A 16,903-nucleotide genomic window follows, 5' to 3' on the forward strand; every position below is an offset into this window, starting at 1 on the left:
CTTAATGGTCAAGTGGAAGGCAGTTTTGATTTTGTCCGTAAATTGCGAGATGGCAGCCTCCTTGTGAAAGTGCAATTTAAGTCTCAGATTAATGATTTACTTAAGCTGACGCAGATACATGACATTACAGTAAAAGTAACTATTCCTGTTGGCCCAAATACCTGTAAGGCAGTAATCTTTCACAGGGATTTGAGGACAATGGAAGAAAGCGAAATTCTTGATGCCATGAATGACCAAAACGTAGTAGACGTAAATTGCATGACCAAAAAAGATGGGAATGCGCGAACAAAGACCGGATTGTGTTTCTTGACTTTTTCTTCACCAAAAATTCCTAGTACTGTTAAAATCGGATATGAGATTGTTCAAGTAAGACCTTATATTCAAAAGCCAATGCGGTGTAATAGATGCCAAAAATTTGGACACACCTCATTAAGATGCATGGATAAGGACACTAACAAATTCACTTGCGGTAAATGTACTGGAGATCACGATACCACTGAATGCACGGAAAAGACACTCTAGTGTGATAACTGTGGAGGTCCCCATCAGTCAGGCTCTGCTGAGTGCAGTAGCCTGAAGAAAGAGACTGAAATATTAGCATACATGAGAGAACACGATGTTAGCTACCGTGAGGCCAAGAAGAAAGTTGAAGGTTTGACAAGCAAACCCAATACTTCTTACGCCTCAGCAGTAACTAACAATGTTTCCAGTGCAATCAGTGTTAGTCAGCAGCTCGCAGTTAAAGACAAGGAAATTTCCGAATTAAAAGAAACAGTAAAGGACTTGATGAATCAGATTAAAGAATTGAATAAGACAATTAAAGAAATTGCTGAATCAACCCAGCAAAAACAGCATCTTAAGGAGGACGATACCAAATCACAATCCGGATCGCACCTTCTAGTCCAGGCGACCCCTACTAGAACTTCGTCTGGTGGTAGTTCTGCTCGTAAGAGCAGATCATCTTCCGCCGGGCGTCTCTCTGGTGGAGGGGAGCAGGCCATGGAGGCTACTGTCTCCAAAAATTACCGAGAGAGGCCCTCGGGAAGCGAGGGAGAGGAGGAGGCGCCTCCCTCCCAAAAAAAGAAAATAAAAACCACCGGACAAGGCACTTCCAAACCCCATAAAACGTAATCCACGCGTATACCAGTATACAATGGAACTGTCGAAGTCTTAGATCAAAATTAAACTCTCTTAGATTATAAGCCTCGTCCTATGCTCCCGATATTATCGTACTACAAGAAAGCCATTTAAACGACCAAGTCTCTGACGAGGTCGTATCGCTAAGAAACTACCATCTTTGTAGAAAAGACCGAGAGGGAAGGGGTGGAGGCGGAGTCGCCATGTACATCTACCAGAATCTCCCTTTCATTGAAGTGACGATTAATTCTACTTTGGAACACGTCGCATGCAAAGTAAAATTCAATAACACGTATCTGACTATATGCTCAGCTTACTGTCCACCTGATAAAATGTTAATATATGATGAGCTTTTTGCTATTCAGGACAGTCTGCCAAACAACAAATTAATTCTAGGAGATTTTAATGCTCGTCAAACATCATGGGGTTCCCTGCGGGTGAATGGTAGAGGTGAGCAAGTAGTTAAGTTGATCAACGACTCTGATCTGGTTCTTCCAAATGATGGTAGTCCAACGCGAATAGACGATAATACCGGTAATTTGAGCTTTATTGACCTATCACTGGTTTCCTCAACACTAGCAGCCAAGTGCCTGTGGCACACCATTGACGACTCGTTGGGAAGCGATCACCTTCCTATTTGTATTCAATATTCATGCGACACCACGAGGACGCCTTCAGCACCTAAATTTAATGTAAAAAGAGCAGATTGGGTCGCCTTCACAAGCAGCGTCAAGCTCGAAGTTGTTGGAGAAACCATTGATGATAAAGTAAACAATGTTCAAAATTGTATTATAAATGCAGCAATGGCAACCATACCTAAGACTTCGACAGATAGCGTTAAGCATAGAGTTCCATGGTGGACACCAGATTGCCGCAGGGCGCTATGTGAACGAAATAGGGCCTACAGGCTTTTCCATAATAATATTACCAACGAGAACTTTCGCAATTACAAACAAGCGAGAGCTAGGGCTCGTAGAACAATCAGACAAGCCAAAAGAGACTCCTGGCGAAGCTTTGTCTCTACGATAAATAGTAACACCAAAATTTCAGAGGTTTGGTCCACAGTCAATAGAATAGAAAAAAAACAATCAATAAAAATCAGAAACATCTTACATGAGGGAAATAATTATGATGAACCTAGAGACATTGCTAACACAATCGCCAGGCAGTTCTCTTATACAAGCAGCTCGGAAAACTACAACCCTGCATTCCTGACCACCAAGGAAGCAGCCGAGCTGCAACCAATTCACTTTGCCACAGGAGATAATTTTGATTACAATAAAGATCTTTGAATGAATGAGCTTGTCCGAGCCCTAGAAGCCTGTAGAGGAACATCCCCAGGCCCCGATGAGATTCGATATGAGATGATAAAGCATCTTAATCATGATGACATGATTAAGTTGCTAGAAGTGTACAATGATATTTGGAAAAGCCAGACTTTTCCAAATTCATGGCACTTCGCCCACATCATTCCCATATTGAAAGGAAGGGGAAATCCCAGTTCCGCCATCTCTTACAGCCCAATTGCGTTGACAAGTTGCTTATGCAAGGTCATGGAAAGAATTGTTAATAGTAGGCTATTGCATTTTTTAAATACCAGGAATTTACTAGTTGACGAGCAGTGCGGCTTCCGAAAGGGACGCCAAACTCTCGATCAGCTGGTAAAACTGGAAAGTCATATTCATGAGGCATTTGCCAAAAAGCATTTTTTGATTTCAGTATTTTTAGACATAGAAAAAGCCTATGACATGACTTGGCGACATGGCCTTCTCAGAAAACTTTATGCTTTCGGATTACGTGGAAACTTGCCTTGTTTTATACAAAATTTCATCTCTGACAGAACTTTCTCTGTCAAATTATTTTCCGACAATGTCACTTTCTCGGACATTTTTGTCCAGGCAAACGGGGTCCCACAAGGAAGTGTCTTGTCACCAACTTTATTTCTATGTATGATAAACGACATTTTACCATCTCCTCCTCGAAATCTTAAATACTCACTGTACGCCGATGATTGTGCATTATGGCACTCCAGCAATAATGCAGAGTTCTCGGCAAATCGGATCCAATTGGCACTGGATATGATTCATAACTGGGGCCTCCAGTGGGGTTTTAAGTTTTCCATAAGAAAGAGTATTGGCGTGGTCTTTACACATAGGAGAAAGCCCAACATCAGGCTAACTCTAGACAACCACCCAATACCTATTCAAAATTCAGCTAGATTTCTTGGTCTACTTTTTGATAGTAGATTAAATTGGAAAGACCACATTGGTCAGTTAAAGAATAAATGTCAAAACACTCAATTTATTAAAGTGCATTTCTGGACACAAATGGGGAGCTGATAGAAAGTCTTTACTGATGTTATATAAATCCCTGATTAGATCTAAAGTAGATTATGGGTCAATCGTGTATGGCTCGGCAACGAGCTCAATTCTGAAAGGTTTGAATGTAGTGCAGAATGCGTGTTTACGCGTCTGTCTTGGAGCCCTTATGTGCACTCGCACCGAGCGCCTAGAGGTAGAGTCGGGAGTACCTCCCCTCCGTCTTAGACGCGGCCAGCTTGCGCTGACTTATGCCGCCAAGGTAGCCAGGCAGCCCCATCATCCCAACAGGGATGTTTTGCGCCGGCAGGTAGGGCCACAGCAACGCGGCGGGAAGCCGCTATGCAATAGACTCCATGACCTCACAGATAAAGTCGGTATAGATCTCTCTACCATCGATACCCTGGTTCAATCAAATATAGCACCGTGGGAGACACCCAATTTTTCTACCGTTGTAGACTGGCTACCATCAGCCAAAGCCACGGTGTCGGAGGTGGAGGTACGCCAGAGGTTCAGAGAGATCCTAATTAAACATCTTTCCTTTTTTCATTTATATACCGACGGGTCCAAGACAGACGAGTGTGTGGGAGCGGGTGTATGGTCGACTGAATGTCAGTTGAGATTTCGATTGCCGAATCATACATCGATCTTTCTTGCTGAACTTTTTGCAATAGATAAAGCTTTAGATTTTGCCCTATCGACGACCCACGATAGAATAGTCATTTTTTCAGACTCGTTAAGTTCAATTAAAGCCATTAAATCACTAGAAACCACCTATAATGAAATACAGGGTAATATCATTCGTAAATTGCATAGTGCCAATAAATCAATCAAACTGATATGGGTACCTGGACCTCGGGTATCCATGGAAATGAACAGGCTGACAAACTAGCCGGGTCGACTGGCGATCTGGAGCCTGGTATTGTCCGCACAGATCTCAGGTGTTTTGTCTCTTTTATAAAAGCAAAAATCCATCTCCTGTGGCAGAGTGAGTGGACCGACCTCACAATAAACAAGAACAAAGAAGAGATAACAATATGGGACACAGCCCACAGAAAAATTAGAAGGGAGGAGGTGGTGTTGGCCCGAATAAGGGTCAACGCTGCAAGAATGACACACCTCACTCCATACATAGAAAAAAGATTCCCTCCGCAATGCCAACAATGCAATAGCAACCTATCCATATATCATATATTAACATGATGCCATAATTTCAATAACCAAAGACAAAAAATAAACAATTATTTTCAAACCAAAAATATAGCATTTAATATAAAAAAAATATTATACGACAATGAAAAAATAGTCAGTAAAGTAATCACTGTTCTAAAGGAGACAAAACTTTATGACCTTATATAGATTGATAAAATAAAATGGAATCATTGGCTTAATAACCTTGGCCTGTGCCGCTGGTTGATAGCCAATAAATCCAACAAGCAAGCAAGCAAGGCAATATCGTAACCAATGAGGTTTAACCGAGGTGCGATTATTGCTAGTTGAAAACTTTTCCCAATACCCCGCCTGGACGTCGTGAAAGACCGACGGCCATGGCAATTTTTGATAGCCCACAGAAAGATTCACATATTAAAAAAAAAATAATAATGTAAATATAAATCAAACATGTTTAGCATATATGCTACCGATATATTTGGTTCATATATATTCTCAATGCTATTGATAGAGATATATAATTTGTCATTCCTGTTTAAAAAGTCAAGATTTGAAAATTACTGAATATGGTTGAAATTAGAAATGAGTACCACAATCCCTCTACACATGGCAACGTAAACTTCAAGCATATGTGTACCTTTTTCATAAACAATGCCCTGATGTCACAGATATGCTTTTCACTGATTGTAAAATTTACAGCATTAATAAGGAAATAAGTGCAATATTTTGCTTAAAAGTGAGCCTGACAACAAATGTTAAAGCCCAGACAAGGAAATGTCTTGGAACTATACTTTCAAAGTGTATCTGAAAAGTAGAAAAAAAAAACTCAGGACACCCTTCCCTTCACAACCATTGACTTGGTGCTTGTCGGCCCCATGTTATTCAACTACCACCCTCCCAGAATATGCTACATCCGCTAATGTGATGATAATAGTGGTATTTAAGAGATAAAACTTGATGAGTTCCCCCTTGTATTTTCGTTTTCTATTACTCTTTTCATTTGACGTAAGGTTTTGACACATTTTCACTATTTTTTCGTTTCCTTTGCTTCCGGTCAACATAATAAAAATAAAAGAATAAATCCAATTTCCCGCTAATCATCTATTATAAACGATATATTTTCAGTAGACGCATAGTAGAATATGCATTTAAACTAATTGAGGTAATTTAGTTCATATGTAAAAGCATTCTCAACTTATGTAAATTTACAGTTATCGAAATGAGGGTATATGCTTTTGAAATGCAGAAATATATTCCAAAGAAAAATGGATAATCATATATTGTTTAGAACGAAATAGAAATTGAACATTCATCTCATAAAAATTTTAATGACCCAATCAAATTGGAAAACTGAGTATATCTACATCTGATATTAATTCACTATTGGATACAACCATATTTTATAGTTGTAATCCATGCGTACTCCTTGAAAATAATGTTTATTTTGATAATATTTACTTACTGCATTTATGTACACCACGCTGTGTGTCCTCAGTCTATCTCTGTTGGTGTCAGAGATGCTTACACTCATCAACTCTGGTTTCCCTTCAAAACGCATAAATCTTTCGCCTTTTACTAAAGATTTCCGTGGAGGGGAACAACTTAATGAGTCTTACTCAATTTTTTCTATAGCCCACTTCGGTGGGTTCATAACACACGAGATTATAAAGAATTATACATTCAACTGAAACACTCATAGATTGTGATACTCAGTAGCAAGATTTCAATTAGGGATTTTCGGCGAGCCATTTGTGGAACACCAGATATTTCTTTGCCCAGATGATATTAATTTATCTATTTATTACTCACAGACGAGAGTATATAATCTATATAATCCACTTATATTTATGATTAAAGTGTCCTGTCAGATGCTGACGCTGGCTGCCATCTCACGCCATTGACTCCTATTGCCATTCTCATGTCATTCGCCTTTAAGTTCAGTTTCTGCCATTCACATACTTCAGTCTCTACCTCCCCTTTGCTCGTTTCCCTTCCATATTCCTAATTGTTACCGGTTTTTCTTTTCTTTCTCTGCTTTCCTCACATGACCAAAGAATCTAAATCTTCGAAACAATATCATATTGTTTGATTCTATTCTACTCAAAACTTCAATGGTGACCTTTGTCCAGTTGGTCCGCAACATCCTTCTATAACTACACATCCTTGTGCCCTCTAGACTCATCTTCGTGCTACTAATGGCCCTCGTTCCACTTGCCTATAAGATCACAGACTAAACAACACAGAGCATTCTCAATCTGGTAACTATATTTACAACTTTATTTTTCAGTACTTGCTTCATTCTCCGAAAAAAACTCTCGCCTGTGTAATTATATTTCGCGATCTTCAGCCGTATTCTATAACGTTTTCTGCGTGTCGTGGCCATGTCATGTTCATGTTATGTCCATGTCGTGTTCATGTAACGAATGCGGTAATCTAGGACGCAAAAGCGCGGCACGTTTGCGTCAACTGCTTCAGGTTTACCAACCGTTCCAAAGTTAACCCACTTATTAACATGTTTCGGATGAATGGCACTGTCCACACGACAAATTCATAAGAGAAACTACAATCATAGGTAGCACTAACATAAGATAATTCAATTTTGGTATGAATCAGTCGTTGTACTTGTTCCTAGTTAAAGAATTGACAACCATTTCACGAACGCGCTGTTGGTAATTCACTCTACGCTCGATCAAAACAAACGGGATGTGAGGGACCGTGTGTTTATGAACAGATCTTCCTTATTTTATCTTTGTATATACTGTACATATATGCGCATTTTAATATATCATGCATATAGATTTAATGTATACATATTTCATATAATTATATGCTTTAATTTTACGTCCCTGACTACTTTTACCATTCATTTAGCTTCACTCTCCTTCGAAAAGTCCGCCAAAAGGTAAACAAACTCAAAATCAGCAGAGAATCCATGTTTTCCTAAAAGAGTTTGTAATCCGTGTCTAGGACAATAATGCCTAATATAACCAATATAGGTATTACTTTTCAAACGTAGTATGCTCATATGAAGTATTGGTAAGAAAAAGTACAGTAAAAATATGATTTTTTTCACTTGTGTAACTATCGTGACAAGCCTACCCCCTTGCCACGGAGTTTCCACGATTGTTCCAATACTTTCCACGCATCTGCCACGAATTTGCCACGCTTTTGCCGCGAACCCGCGCTTCTAGAATAAGAATCGCGGCATGTTCATGTCATGTACACGGCGCGCTTAGGGACTTAGAATATGGCTGCTTATGTCATCCACCTTCGCAAATAAATGTTCTTTTTCTCAAATTTCCCACCGTGAATTGTTAATTTCGGTGATGGGCTTTTCATAGATAACCAAGTACCTTGTTTGCTGAGCGATAGATCCTTCGTTTCACCGTTTACCAAAACTATATTTAACATACGTTGAAGCTTCTCTGAGTCTGCAATAAGAGCTGTATCATTGGCATATCTGATATTTGGATTTGCCCTGTTGAATTGAATGACTCCAGATCTTTAAATTCCTCATGATGGTCTGGCGACATCTCACAGCCTTATGTCACCCTCCTTTTTATTTCGACTCTGTTATCTATCGTTTTATCAATTCTGACAGCAACATTTTGATCCCAATATATATTTTCAATCAATTCCAATCACTTTTCATCTATGTCTAACTTCTCTAACGCTCCCATAAACCTTTCATGTACTTCATCATATGTTTTCGCGTAATCAATAAAGCGAATGTACAAATCTGTATTTGCATCGGTCTTTCCATTACCATCCTTAACAAGTAGATAGCATTTCTTGCCCCCCCCCCCCTTACTCCACGTACCCATAATGCACTTCAGTAACTTCTCTTGTCCTACCCATAATCTTTTCATATACTTCATCATATGTTTTCGACCGTAACTCCATCTGGGCTGTTGATTTTCCATCCATCTGTTTGAAAGCCTTCGCTACATTTTCGTCCAAAATAGGTAGATTTGCATGTAATTTTCTAGCTTTTCCAACTATCTTTGTCTTGTGGCATTTATTCCTGATCTTCCTATCCAGCTGTTGTATTACAGTCTAAGAGGTTGCTCCTTCGTGTATTTTTATATCAGTGCAGTGTATACTATTGTATTCCCGGCTTTATGCATTCACTGGTATAACGGTAATATACCATTAAAGGAATATACTGTAGAAGATTCTGAAGGGGATGGGCTCCACATACGAATCGGAAAAATATTAATATCAGTCGCCAGAGTAATATCTTTGCAATCACATTAGCTATAATAAAATTAAAAATACCTTCATTTTCAAAGTTCATAAACTATGTAGTTGCAGTAGCCAGTGGACAATACTTTTCAATTTGGAAATATGTACTATGGATCCAAGTAGCCAGTCTTGGCCATAATCCGCTTATCGTATAAAGTATAAAGGGGGATACCGCTCCCGCATGGATATAATTTTGAAAGAATTGTGAATTATCAATTTTACTCTTGGAGATTCAAATACAACTATTCGTTATCCACTTCACGATTTCATATTACTCTTTCTACATTATTTTGTTTTAAGGGGGATAGCGCGAACGCAGTCCCCCGCTACCAAAAATTGCGCACTCGAGTTAACCACATTTGGGTTAATCGCAGGGGTCAGCGCCACCGGAGTGCAATGGTGAGCCTCGCCCTGGGAGAACCGCCTTCGTGATCACGGTATCTCCTGTGCCAGGTAAGTATGCCTTCCCGGCCGACGCGCCAACCCACGCTGCGACTCGCTGAAAACCACACGTGGATTCTAACAATTTATGCAAAACTTACTTTACCCTTTGATTATATGAATCAGTCTTTCTTAAATTCATCTCTCAAAAATGAAAAAAAAAAAAAATAAATAAAAAAATAAATAAAAAAATAAATAAAAAAATAAATAAATAAATAAGAAACTCATACAAATGCAAAATTATTCACTAGAAGTTAACGAACATTAAAATAACTCGTTACTCCACAACGCAGGTCATAGGAAGTTTCTCATTTCGGAATTTTAAGTTAGCATTTTGATCGATCTTTTTTTCTTTTCTTTTCTTTTCTTTTAATAATGAAGATGTTCTTTGATACTCTTGACTTTACTTATCACGAACTCTCATCTGCTAATAATAAACCGTATCTATTTATATATATATATATATATATATATACATATATATATATAAAATCCATAGCATACACAAATACAAATACACATATATATTCATCATATCCGAGCATGGTGAACAAGCTTCCAGTTCCTTCTTCATTTAGGAAATAAGGGTTAACATACAAACATAGAATATACTTACTTACATATATATATAAACATAGATATATGAAAAAATCTCCACCCCCTCTCTTTCTCTTTCGCTCTCATCCAGATTCTCTAATTCATTCATCCTCTCTCTCTCTGTATATATGTATGTATGTATGTATATATATTATATATATATGTATATATATATATATATATATATATATATATATATATGTATATATATATATATATAATGTGTGTAGGTATGTGGATATACGATGTATGTGTATGTTTTTGTGTGTGTGTGTCTGTGTGAGCGTACATATGTATATATGCATATGTATTTATATGCATACAAATCTCAACCAAGTACTCCATTCATACACAATTAAAAATAAAAATAGTGCATGAAAAAACAGTTTAAAAAGTAACCGCTAATTATGCCGTTCTGCAAAAGAATATTTTTCAGCAATGGGTCTTCAGGAATATTTTGTTGGGGTTCTCTCAATCTATTTTCTTTATCGCTTCTCGGCCTTTTGGCTAAGATCAAAGTGTAGTATCTGTTCTTATCAGCTTAATATCTGATACGATCCCCATGTGGGATCTACGATATTAAACTGATTTTTGGAATATGGCGAAGTGCTAGGGGCTTGCTCCACCTTTGCCGCGGATCGGCCCGGTATTGCAGTACCTCCGGGATTGGTCCACTCCCCACGGGGAGCATAAAATCTGATTCACATTATAACAATTCAGTCGAATGCTACTGATCCCTATCCATTTGGGTTACTAAATAGAATAACTATGCTGACACTTTCTTAACAAGTGATTTTTGTAGAAGCAAATTTAAAATCTGAACGACATAATTCAATATAAATTTAGTTAGTTATACTTAAGCAGTCTCTCTATGGGCCCAACAATGAATTACAAGACCTATGCAATATCACATCATCTGTGGTCTTTGATGGGAGAGAATATGGGCTCAGATAATTGAGCAGAAAGTGTGCTTCTCTTGGTCTCATAATCAACCCTATTAAAACTAAGCATATATTTTAGTGTCATAGTGATTGCTCCACATCTTATGTCACGCAATTCTCGTTTAACCCAGGAAATTATTCAAAATATAAAGGAACGTTGCTTGGAACGTTTAATACCATTGCAATGCATAAGTAGCAGATATGGTGTTGCCTTCTTCAGAGTCCTGAGGCATATTTCCTTACTTCGGTCCGTGGTTGACTTTGTTAATCTGTTGCCTTCAAATGCTCTCAAACCCCTTGAAGTTCTAGTGAACAAGGCTACGAAAATTTTACTTGCCTCATTATATCAATCTGATGCGCTCTAACTTAAAAAGGGAGAGCCAAAACTGCCCATCCTATCAACAGCTATAATGAGGGATGCATTGATTCTCTTAATATTTCGGAAACATTTAGACCCAGACACATAGTATGCAGATATATCCTGAACCAAATATCCAGACTTTCAGAACAGGACCTTCAAGTGTCACTGACGGTCTGTCTCATGAAGGGATTTTATCATAAAGTCGACCAAATTGGCACTTTCCAATGAAGATAAAAAAACGAGTTATCAGTTGTATAAGAAATCATGAGAATAAGGCATGGACTACAAACAAGATGAAAAAGAATGGTCACGGTACTATCAGGCATTATGAAAGTACTGACGGGGCATCAGTTATGGACAAACCTAATAGTCTAAAATTGTATGTCGCGGAGGCAGTAGGTTACACTAACCAGATTACACATGGCATACTATACAATTTGTGCAGGATCATCATTGCAAAATGTGCAAACCACCCAAATCACATCGTCTCACCCAACACCTACTTTGCCGCATGAAAACTGCATCCTATCGATCGAACAACACATTACAAAGAATGTCACTTGTTGATTACATTAATTTAATAATAAATATTAGTCTTGTCTTTGAAATGATCATCAATGATTTTGTATCGACCAAATAAGGCGTGACTAATATTCATAAGCAATATATATATATATATATATATATATATATATATATATATATATATATATATATATATATATATATATAAACATGTGTATTATATAACATATTATACACCTATGTATTGTATATAATATATAAAAAACATATATAAATATATAATACATATAAACATAGATAATATGGGGGGCATGGCATAGGTACCATTAGTCATGGCATATTTGACGTTAGTAGAAAGTGGATCGCTGTGTTCCTCTATTACACTATGAACAATAACTCTACTTAGTGACTTGTGCTGCCAATTACACAATCATAATAAATGCCCTAATATTCACTTAAATGGGTTTCGTCTATAATCCCAAACATAGATAATACCACTCTCTCCTAGCAGCCGCAGGAAAAAAAAGCTATGGAGGGCACCTTGCAACGGTCTCTGCCAAGCACTATCTTCAGAGAGCGATGGCACAGCAAGATGCCGAACATTGGCTCTGTAGTACCAGCGAAAAAGGATGTGCAAATAGAATGAGAAGAGCCAATATGCATGGTCTGCAATTTGACGCATAATAATGGCTTTGTAATGTGGTACTCGCAGTCCTACGCACGAGTCTCCTTCCTCATCCCTATCTCTTTATTTATTTTTTTTATCATTGGGCATGGCTATTTATTTCATGTTTGTGAACGAAACTACACATTTTTTTTTTCCTTACATAAAATTATAATACTTCTATCACACTCTCAAGTATAAATAAAATAATAGGCTGATATGTACCTTATACAATTTATATACAACAAAGATAAACCCAGTAAACATGGCACTTTTAAGTCTCGAAAGATAGTAAACATATCCTGGGTGTCATGCAGGTGGCATTACTACTCGTCCTGGAGACCAGCCAATTACATCAATCTCCCGTCTCAACAATATACTGTTCATGCTAATATAAATAATGATACACAAAACTTTTACAATCAACTAGCTTCCATTCGAAAATTGGTAACTGAAGTAATATTTAAAAGGGAAGCCTTGGTCTATTGTTTTTGCTTGAGTTACCCTGGTTCCCTCGTTTTCTATTAAACATTTGTAAGTTTGTGGCGTGGTCTCATCAAAATATATCTTCCTAAACCATTACTTATTTTTTCCCATTACTTCTGGTTAGCTTTTTTTTTTTAGAAAATAAACAAAAAATTCAGCCAATCTTCTATCACTACTTAATTCTAGTATTAAAGTATATTAATGGTTGTCATTAATGTCTATAACTATTGAGCAGTGAATATGAATGAATGTATGTATGGATGTATATGTAGGTGTGTGTATGTGTATGTGTATATGTATATATATATGTATATATTAGTTATATACACATACATTTCGTATAATCAAATACATATCTTTTTTTAATCTTAGAAATTTCCCTTTCATCTGTCAAAAACTAAATGGTCAATTCAAATTGTGAAGGAGAAATTACTATAATTACAATAGAGGATAATTCAACAATAAAATCTATTTTGACATTATAATCTATGCAAAATTCAAGAGTCACTTCCATGATACGTCCTTATTGCATTAATTCGAAACATGCTATATGTCTTCAGTCTTATTTAGTCGGTGTTATGTTATCGCCCCTTTGGTTAACTCTGGTTTCCCTTCAAAACGCATAAATCTTTCGCCTTTTACTAAAGATTTCCGTGGAGGGGAACAACTTAATGAGTCTTACTCAATTTTTTCTATAGCCCACTTCGGTGGGTTCAAAATACATAATTATAAGTAACAAGACAATAGTCTCCGAATGAAAAGAAAGTATATATATACCTTCCTATACTCCGGTTTTTATCATTCCCCTTACCCTCACTTCATTTCCTGAAAGGTAACTTTATGCAATAGCCCTTAACCATTGTGTACGGGTATTTTGATATACATAACGCAGAAGCTCTGGCATGACAACGGGCGTGATAACGTACATGACGTTTGGGTATTTTGGATCGCTGTTATTTAATTGTGCTACGAGTAACGAGCGAGTGATGACAATTGCAGTAATACTTGCTATAGCTGCCGTAATATTAAGAAAAATGGGTTCACCAAACATCCAAAACCTACACCACTTACTTCTAGCTCCAGCAGGAGAGCCATAAATAGCACCATCTACGGTCTTTAGCAAGGACTTCCTTTATAGAGCGATGGCACATAAAAAAGTTGCCGACTTCTTGCTCTAAAGTACTACAGATGAAGGATATGCAGGCAGAACGGGAAGAGGAAGGTGACTCAAACCATGCCCAATGTCTACAAAGGGATGTCTTTTACTTTGGCACTCGTAAATAAATACGAAAAAATAAAGTTGCTTTTTGTCCTCCCATAAAACAGCAATACTTCTATAAGTATAAAAGAAAATAATGAGCTGATATGTACCCTAAACTACAATTTTAATCAACTGCAGCATTGAGAGAACTTGTCATTTGACAGGTGTCTCTAAATACAGTAAAATACACAAAAAAGGCTTTAGTTTTACAATGAGTCAGTCAGTAACATGTCTGAATACCATTTACATTGTTATTCAGTCGATTATATTCCTGTATTCTGTACTTTCCCCCTTAACTCTCAGGCAATGAGCCTTCTTAAAGTTGTCTATCTGTAAGATCCTTAAAAATCAATTTATTTGTTTAATTCTTTAGGCAACTTTTTTTAACGATCTAGATTTAAGAAGCCGACTGACTAATATATTCATACAAGACATATCCCAAAGATTAACTCTTTGTTTACTTGACACGGCCGCGAGAATTTACTCGGTTTTGATGCAGTATTAGTTCTTTCAAGTGTTCACTATAAAAAGAGTACTATTTTGGTACTACAATAATCTAACATTCTAAAACATCAGTAGGTACGGAAACACATAAAGACCATTCATAAAGTCAGTTCCATGGATTCTAGAGTAAATTCACCCAGCACACTCGTGTATGAGACGTTCAATCACTTACACCTTGGTTAAAATGCAGCAGCAACAAACGAAAAAATCTTATGACACTCGAGTTATATATATATATATATATATATATATATATATATATATATATATATATATATATATATATATACTCGAGAGGCCCCCTCTCGTCTCGCTAGATATTGTTGTTTCTGTGTTGTTTAACGTAAGAAAAGTAGAGTAAACGCTGTTTTGTACAGATTTTGCACATTTTAAGTGATTTGCCTGCACCTTCAGTGCTTTGATTTTGCAGGTGACAAGAGGCTACAGTAGTCGTAGTCGGCACCCCACCCCAGACCCGCAGCACTCTTCTACCCCAGGGTAGCCCTTACGGGCTGTGACCCCTGGGTAGGGAGGCCCAGTTGTCTCGGGCGTCCTTTGGGCGCAACTCTTTTCTTCCCCTGATTTTTTCCCATTTTTTTCTGTGTGACTTTCCTGAGCCTACTGGAGTTTCCTTGTGAGCTCCCGTATTCGCTTGGGGGGTGGGCACCGACTTACCGACCCTCGCACTAGGCAGGTTCGGCGGTAGGAAAGCGTCTTCCAAACAACTCAGATCCCATAGTTGGTACTAGAGAACGCAACCAGGCTTCCACTAGGGGGAGGGGGGCGTGTAACAAAAAGACTGTATATTCTCTTAGCTATTGGGATTAGGTTGATACAATAGTTAAGGGACAGGAAGTCCCCTCAGGACAACGGGCTTTGGCCCAGAGTTCGGACCTGGTCCGACACCCCAGTATGGTTGATTCCCCGGCTACCCTTCCTCCTCCTCAAGGAAGAGGGGTGACTCATAACTCCTCTAAGACAACTATGACCCCTGAAGGAACCCCGACCAATGACCGACCCAGAAGACCAATTAATATCCCCCCGGAGAATGTAAGGTGTGTAAACATCCGATGCATGAATGAAAATCAATCCCAGCAGAATGTCAGCCCCTTTATCATTAAGAAGGTCCTTGATGGTCAAGTGGAAGACTGTTTTGATTTTGTCCGAAAATTGCGATATGGTAGCCTCCTTGTTAAAGTGCAGTTTAAATCTCAGGTTAAGGATTTGCTTAAACTGACGTAAATTCATGACCTCAAAGTAAAGACGTTCATTCCTTTTGGCCCAAATACCTGTAAGGGAGTAATCTTTCATAGGGATTTGAGGACAATGGAAGGAAGTGAAATTCTTGAGGCCATGAAGGACCAAAGCGTAGTAGACGTAAACTGCATGACCAAGAAGGATGGGAATGTGCGAACAAAAACCCGATTGTGTTTCTTGACCTTTTCTATACCAAAAATCCCAAGTACTGTTAAAGTCGGATATGAGATCGTTCAAGTAAGACCTTATATCAAAAAAACAATGCATTGTAATACATGCCAAAAAACTGGACACACCTCATTAAGATGCATTGATAAGGGCACTAACAAATTCACTTGCGGTAAATGTACTGGAGCACATGATACCACATGCACGGAAAACGCACTCAAATGTGCTAACTGTGGAGGTCCCCATCAGCCAGGCTCTGCTGAGTGCAGCAGCCTGAAGAAGGAGACTGAGACATTGGCATACATGAGAGAGCACGATGTTAGCTACCGTGAGGCCAAGAAGAAAGTTGAAGGTTTGGCAAGCAAACCCAATACTTCTTACGCTTCAGCATTAAATATCAATGTTTCAAGTGCAAGCAGTGTTTGTCAGCAGCTCGCAGCAAAAGATCAAGAAATTTCTGAACTTAAGAAAATTGTTAAGGACTTAATGACTCAAATTAAAGAATTGAATAAAACAATAATGGAAATTGCATAAGGAGGATGATACCAAATCATTATCTGGATCGCACCTTCTTGTCCAGGCGACCTCAACTAGGAGCTTCGTCTGGTTTTTGGTCTGCTCGAAAGAGTAAATCATCTTCCACCGGGCGTCTCCCTACCAGTGGGGAGCAGCCATGGAGGCTACTGTCTCAAAAAAATTCCCGAGAGAGGCTCTCGGGAAGCGAGGGAGAGGAGGAAAAAAAATAAAAACCGGCGGACAAGGCACTTCAAAACCTCATAAAACGTAATCCATGCGTTTACCATTATACAATGGAACTGTCGAAGTCTT

General features: G+C 38.1%; 1 protein-coding gene and 5 non-coding genes across 6 annotated transcripts in view; 4 read left to right on the forward strand and 2 right to left on the reverse strand.

Moving 5' to 3' along the window:
- LOC122263952 (rab-like protein 2A) overlaps positions 1-16,903 on the reverse strand; it is a 107,339-nt gene that overhangs the window by 64,701 nt on the left and 25,735 nt on the right. The window lies entirely within an intron of this gene.
- LOC147469269 (U4 spliceosomal RNA) lies at positions 4,895-5,031 on the forward strand. Its single transcript, XR_015192125.1, has one exon. It is a non-coding gene; the product is annotated as a U4 spliceosomal RNA (small nuclear RNA).
- On the forward strand, positions 6,157-6,274 carry LOC122263987 (U5 spliceosomal RNA). The gene has a single exon (XR_006224165.1). It is a non-coding gene; the product is annotated as a U5 spliceosomal RNA (small nuclear RNA).
- Positions 9,169-9,331, reverse strand: LOC122263988 (U1 spliceosomal RNA). The gene has a single exon (XR_006224166.1). It is a non-coding gene; the product is annotated as a U1 spliceosomal RNA (small nuclear RNA).
- LOC122263965 (U2 spliceosomal RNA) lies at positions 10,396-10,588 on the forward strand. The gene has a single exon (XR_006224145.1). It is a non-coding gene; the product is annotated as a U2 spliceosomal RNA (small nuclear RNA).
- LOC147469270 (U5 spliceosomal RNA) lies at positions 13,483-13,600 on the forward strand. The gene has a single exon (XR_015192121.1). It is a non-coding gene; the product is annotated as a U5 spliceosomal RNA (small nuclear RNA).

This window comes from Penaeus japonicus, unplaced genomic scaffold, assembly GCF_977035675.1.
Source record: "Penaeus japonicus unplaced genomic scaffold, GWHDUDI00000001_assembly GWHDUDI00000022, whole genome shotgun sequence".
Classification (NCBI taxonomy): Eukaryota; Metazoa; Arthropoda; class Malacostraca; order Decapoda; family Penaeidae; genus Penaeus; species Penaeus japonicus.